Below are 6,558 nucleotides of genomic sequence, written 5' to 3' on the forward strand. Positions count from 1 at the left end.
TCTGACTCCCAGTTATAAAAGTACCAATTAGTATTTTCCCCGTTGGAAGTGTAACAAGTTGTGTTTTGGGACTTTCAAACTCGAAACTACAAAAAGGGCCCACTTGCTTGTTTTTTAGCTACCATTCATTGGCACAAATCTTGAAGCAAGAACAAGCAATTAGCTTAGCTTAACTGGACATTCATTAGATGCACAGGATGCACAACAGTGAAGAGTATATGTCAAATGAAAGCTTTATTTTGACTAGCAGGACACCTAAATATTACAGATTGAACGTTGAGACCGATGTTCAGCGGAACTTGGATGCAGTTGATGACAGGATAGCCATCTCATTCATGCTCAGCTCTGCCTCCTGCATGTCGAACATGTGTACCAGTTAAGTTGCATATCTAAGAAGCATTGTGAAAGAATGTAGCAAAGTCTGGACCTACAACAAATGGGTAAACACTTGGCTCACATGAGGTCAAAGTTGTATGATGCTCGACGCGTCATTAAAGGGGCAGTACAACAAACCTTGTACTTTCAGTTAATACAGCTTTTGATTATTCATTGACATTCACAACCTATACAACACATAGATTTTCTATCCACGCATGGCAGTTTCAGAAGAAAAAAAAACTACCAGCGTTTACCTCCTAAACTCGCAGACAGAGCAAGTGACCACATGATCTGAAGCTGATTACATGCCACCTATGTTTATCATATCCACACCCTGTAGTTGGCAAAGCACAGGGCACACAATGAATTCAACAGATTGCTAAGGTTCGGCTACTCCTGTCGTCGCAGTAACTGAGCACCAGCCACTACTTGAGTGCGTGTCGAGGTATTGTCTTCAGCTCAAATAGAATGCTCACGCTGTGCTCATGTGCACTGTAAGAGCCACACTTGAATATTGTCACTGTGGGTATCACAAAGCTTTATGGCAAACTCCTGAGGATTGATGTTGTTGACTATGACGACAACACTATCCCCGCAACCAAAGGAGAAAATGAAAAGAAGTATTCGCTTTTACTCTTTAAATTATGCGGCAAAAAAGAAGCTCCCTGGTCGGTGGCATTGCGTGCGAGTATTTCGGGTCCCACTGGTGCCACTAAGCTTGTGTAGAGTGAGAAACATTCGACATAATATTGTTACACGGCTCCTTCAAGTACAGCGTTCCCCCCAAATGTAACGTCAGCGGTTTGAAACCAAATGCCAAAGTTTCAGAACTAATTTATCTCAATTAAAAGTTATAACTGATTTTCAAAAAATATTACGAAAACGGGGCCCATTTTTGGTAACTGGCACCATTCAGCTCGATGTATTCGAGAGCTGTTAGCCACCATTTTCCCACTAAAAGTGACACCTGTACTTCATTTTCCCACTGAAATTGACACCTACTCCATTTTCCACTGAAAACTGAAACCTGTAATTCATTAACAATGCACTCAAGATTGTTAGCTAGTAACTGCTCACACCACAATTACAACTTCTGAAAGCATGACACTTAATGTGTTCACTCTGTCTAATACAAAAAGTAAATTAAGACATAATCTCAAAAGCAAATTATGGATATTGAGGTAAACTGTGGCAAGTCAGTGCTTTCAGGAGGAATCCATAGTTTCTTTTTTAGAAGCGCCTAAAACACTTTTTTTTTCGCTGACATTTCATTACACTGGGTAACAAAGACTCAAGTGGACAGCTCAAAAGAGTCTGTTTTGTAGAGCTTCATTCATTCAGGCTCCTACCCTGCACTGACCATATAGCTAGGAGTGTCTCAGGATATTTATTAATCAGAAATCGCCTATTTGCAATGCAGCAAGCATCAAGAAAAGAAACAAAGAAGTTTCCTTACCTTGCGCCCTTAAACTTTGTTATCCATCCTCCGCGCTCCAACGAGGCGGCAGGCCAAATAAAGTAATTATAACCACACTACTCGGCACTCGCAGCAATAAAACATGACTTGTTGAATCTCTACTGTAACCATGCAACAGATGTTGTGCGTGCCATCGGTAAGATTGGAGTCATGTGCGCATAGAGATCACACGCAGACGCCATCTTTGTTTGCCCAGTGTGCACAGATGCTTCCAACGATTCCCGCCGATTTTAGAGGAAAAAAAAAGTTTACACGCGATATTTAAGAAATCGATTACAACACAATACAAAACAAATAAAAAAATCCCTCCGCTTTCAATTTTCATGTACAAAATTGTCCTCATTTTGAGATTTAAAAAGTATGGGCAGGTGATCCGATCAGACCCGATAGCGATACCCGATATAATGCATGCGCAAAGGAGGTGGAGAGTATCGGGTATCGTTGTCGGAGGCATCGAAATGGTCAACTAAAACTCTTCAATGGAGATTTTAGAAGATTGGTTGGTTGGTTGGGGTTTTATGGCGCAAAAGCATCTTAGGCTATGATGCGCCATGTACATACACTATTGCGGATAGGGTTTCGAAGAGGATAGAACTTTAGTAGTTGATGATAGGTTAAAACTATGTGTATGACTTGTAAGTAGTTATGGGCATGAAGTTGGGTGTAAAATCATAGTCGGTGTAAAAGGCCGATAGCTTTCAAGAAGCTAAAAACGATGTGATGCGGAACTAATGGTTCGTTGCCAAGCAAAATAGGGAGGTTTAAAGGCGTATGTTCTTTATATAGCTGAGAAAAATGTTTCCGTCGGTCTAGGTCATAAGCAGGGCATTCTAATAATATGTGTGCGACAGTTAAAGGATTATTGCAGTGCTCGCACTCTGGGGCTTCCTCCCTGCGCAGAAGGTGGCCATGGGTGAGGTGCGTATGCCCCATCCTTAGCCGACACAGGACAACCTCATAAAAGCGTTCACGGTGTCTTGCACTCTCCCACTCACTAAGCAGTGGCTTTACAGTATGCAGCTTGTTATTTACTTCTTCATCCCATTCTTGCTGCCACTTCTCTCTTATACGATGCCTTAAAAGTCTGTGATAGTCTTTATATGGAATGTCATGCAGTTCGACTTCTTTGTCACCAGCAGAACTGGCTGCAAGGTCTGCTTCCTCATTACCCGGTATACCAACATGGCTAGGGACCCAGCAAAAGACTATTTTAATGTTCCTTTTGGAAGCATCAATGATTTTATTCTGCAACTCTATGATTATTGGGTGTTTAGAGGTATTTAGTGATGAGAGCGCTCTCAATGAACTGAGTGAATCAGTATACACAACTGACTTCATGCTCTTCGTTTCTATAATATGATTAACTGCCAGGCGGATACCACATAGTTCAGCTGTTAAAATAGTAGCTGTATATGCAATTCGTTGAATATAGCGAACAGAGGGGCCAACCATAGCACATCCAACGAACGTTTCTGTCTTGGTGCCATCTGTGTAATACGAGCTGTGACCAGCGTATCTACTTTGGATTTCATAAAATTCCTGTTTGATGCATTCTGGTGGGGTGTCTCTCTTTCTGAACTTAGTGAAAAGTCACACAAAATGAGGCTATATTCCCACGGAGCTATTGCTTGAGGTAAGGGGGTCACGGGCATTGTAGTGCTCAGTCCAACCGAATCAGCTGCAGCTGTATTTCTCATACTAAAAGGCGGGATTACAGAGGGCTTGTTGTCAAAGGTGCGCTTATATCTTGTTTCTTCTACAACCTCGCGTGTAGGATGCAGGGTGAGTGAACGTATTCGAAGGGAATACATAAATCCCAAAGCAAACCTTCGCTTTTCCAGAGACCATTCATTTGTCTCTGCATAAAGGCTGGGGATAGGCGACGTGCGAAAGTCACCTGTAGACAGTCGCAATCCCTGGTGATGAATGGGGTCAAGCATTCGAAGAGCTGAGGGCCTTGCCGATCCATATACCCAACTACCATAGTCGAGGCGTAGCTCCCCGTAAGCGAGAAAAGCAAACAGAAACTGTTTTTTCTGGTGAAAACCTAAAGCCGTTTTGATCAGCCCACTTGAGCAGATTGTTTACTGCTAATTGGATCCTACGTTCACAGAAAGCAATGTTACAGGATGATACGGATATCTGAAGATCATCAACATAAAGCGAATACTGTACGGATGATGGGATGGCCCGGGCTATCGAGTTTATTTTTATTATAAAAAGGGTGACACTCAATACGCCACCCTGGGGAACACCGTTTTCCTGGCAGAACTCTCGAGAGCAGGTAGTGCCTAATTTGACACGAAAGGTACGTATCGCCAAATAGCTCTTTACGAATGCTAGCATCCTGCCTCGAATGCCATAGTTATACATATCTTGTAGGATGCCATGCCGCCAGGCAGTGTCGTAAGCCTTTTCTAAATCGAAAAACACAGAGAGGCAGTACTGTTTATTTACGAAGGCCTCACGGATGGTGGACTCCAAGCGGACAAGATGGTCCAATGTAGATCGTGACGAACGGAAGCCACACTGATATTTATCAAAAATATTTTCTTTTTCTAAAAAGTACATAAGTCGCTTGTTAAGCATTCTCTCCAGAGTTTTGCTAAGACAGCTTGTTAGCGCTATTGGGCGGTAACTGGATGCACACGATGCATCCTTTCCAGGCTTTAGTAAAGGAATGACGGTTGCCACTCTCCAAGATGATGGAAATGTACTTTCCTGCCAAATGCGATTAAAGAAATACAAAATTATGTCGAGTGTGGAAGGGTGAAGGTGAGTAAGCATATGGTAGTGAATTCCATCTGGTCCAGCAGATGTAGATTTAGTTTCATGAAGCACCCGTTCCAGTTCATTCAGTGTGAGAGGTAAGTTGTATGCTTCTCGAGCTCCGCCGGATGTCCGCACGGATTGGAGTTCTGCTTGTCTCTTGTGTTTCAGAAAAGCAGATGAACAATTCTGAGAGCTAGAAACACGTTAAAAGTGTTTCCCAAGGAGATCTGCCTGTTCTTCTAGGCTCTCAGGGCACAGTCCGTTTTCGGAAAGAAGCGGTACTGAGTAAGCCCGGTAATGCCCATTGACTTTATGTACTCTATCCCATACTTCCTTGGTGGTGGCGGTGCTGTTAATAGAGGAAGCATAACCTCGGAAACTTTGACGCTGTGAGACGCGGCGGATGTATCTCGCATGAGCCTTCATCCGCTTGAAACTGATGAGATTAGTCACTGTCGGGTAACGTCTAAATATGCCCCATGCTCTGTTCTGCTTTTTTCTTGATTTTTCACAGTCGGCATTCCACCAGGGTTTAGGGCGGCGGGGTAAGCGAGATGAAGTCATAGGGATAGCTAAAATTGCAGCATTGAGGATGTGGGCGCTAAGCAAATTGGTGAGTTCATCAATAGACAGTTTGTTAAGCGATGTACAAGCGAGCTGGGTTGCTTGGCTGAAGACAGACCAGTTTGCTTCCTCAAACTTCCAACGGGGAGTTCGTGTAGGCACTGTAACAGATGGATTTAGTCGGTTCAGAATGATAGGAAAGTGATCGCTCCCATAGGGGTTAGGATCGACAGCCCAGGAAAACAAAGGAAATAATGTCGGATCGCAAAGAGACAGATCAATAGATGTAAAAGAATGAGTTGGGGCACTGAAATACGTAGACTCTGCTTTGTTCAGTAAGCATATAGGTGTTGAGGAAAGAAAACGCTCTATCATCCAGCCACGTGTATCTCGTCTTCTACTACCCCAAAGAGGATTATGAGCGTTGAAGTCACCGAGAATTAGGGCAGGTTGGGGTAATTGGTCGTGAAGTGATTCAAGCTCTTCGCGGGATACAGGATAGTTTGGGGGAATGTAAAGTGAACTGACGGTTATTAAACGGTCCACCAGAACACGAACTGCCACGGCTTCCAGAGTGGTATTCAAAGGAACCTCAATACATGGGGTAGACGGCTGGACAACTATAGCTACTCCACCAAAACTATGCGACAAAAGAGGTCTGTCCTTGCGAAAAACCTGAAAGCGCCTTGGATATTAGAGTGACTATTGTTTAAGTGTGTTTCCTGAAGACAAAATGCTATAGGGTGATGCTGGTCTAACAAAGAGTGCACATCATCGTAGTTTCGAAGCAACCCTCGACAGTTCCACCGCAGGAATGCTGCCATTATGCATGAATTAGAAGAAAGACCATTCATCAAGACCTAAAAATCAATTTTGATGCGGGGTGCATTTTTCTTTTTAGATGTGTTCTTCGGCCTATCTGTGTTACCACAGGAAGTCGAAGGTAAGGACTCCGAGTTTGAGAATGGCCTGTCGTCCTTGGACTTGGGCCCGCTCTCGTCCATCGGCTCATCAAGGGCCGCCTCTGGCTGACCCCTAAGGGCCTGTGACCCCGACGGCTCACCAGGTTTTCGGGCGCCTTCAGAGGGACGAGAAGGAAGTCCCCGACCTCGAGGCACCTGCGTTTTGGATGGCGCAGGAATTGAAGATCCTTGCGCTTGAATGGACCCTGAAGCGATAGGATCTACCTTTCGCTTTGGGGTTGGAGTGGTTTGTGCCACTCCAGATGAGGTTGAGGGGGACTGAGGGGGGGGGGGACGCAGGTCGTCCGTTGACGTCTGCGTTCCCGTTGACGCCGTCGACCGCGCCGGTCCCCTGCGCGCGGCCTCGGCATAAGAGCCTTGAGATATAAAAGAATATCTTTTCCG

General features: G+C 44.3%; 1 long non-coding RNA gene across 1 annotated transcript; it reads right to left on the minus strand.

Moving 5' to 3' along the window:
- Positions 1-214: 214 nt before the first annotated feature.
- Positions 215-1,910, minus strand: LOC120837379. Its single transcript, XR_005714862.2, has 2 exons — positions 1,835-1,910; positions 215-352 (listed from the first exon to the last, which is right to left on the minus strand). It is a non-coding gene; the product is annotated as an uncharacterized LOC120837379 (long non-coding RNA).
- Positions 1,911-6,558: the final 4,648 nt, after the last annotated feature.

The sequence above is a fragment of the Ixodes scapularis genome, unplaced genomic scaffold (genome assembly GCF_016920785.2).
Source record: "Ixodes scapularis isolate PalLabHiFi unplaced genomic scaffold, ASM1692078v2 PGA_scaffold10__122_contigs__length_95168666, whole genome shotgun sequence".
NCBI lineage: Eukaryota > Metazoa > Arthropoda > Arachnida > Ixodida > Ixodidae > Ixodes > Ixodes scapularis.